The sequence below is a fragment of the Cibotium barometz genome, chromosome 24 (assembly GCF_041138505.1).
Source record: "Cibotium barometz isolate CiBa-2024 chromosome 24, ASM4113850v1, whole genome shotgun sequence".
Lineage (NCBI taxonomy): Eukaryota > Viridiplantae > Streptophyta > Polypodiopsida > Cyatheales > Cibotiaceae > Cibotium > Cibotium barometz.
The window spans coordinates 20330014-20330239 of record NC_141069.1 but is presented as its reverse complement, the minus strand read 5'-3'; positions in this window follow the sequence as shown (position 1 = coordinate 20330239).

Here is a 226-nt window from a genome sequence, read left to right as displayed (position 1 = left end):
CATGGATCTAGTCCTCCCTTAATAATCTAATTTTTTGTTGTAAAAAATAGGGATTTATTGTGCATTCTTTGTAGCCCTCTGTGCCTAAAATATGCAGATCTAGGAAATTGGATCAGTAAAATGTTAGATCAATCCGACACATCCAAGTTGGATGTTCGATTATCCAATTATAGTTACGCTCTGGCATTATCAAAATAGTAGAACAACCCAGTCAGCACTTACATCC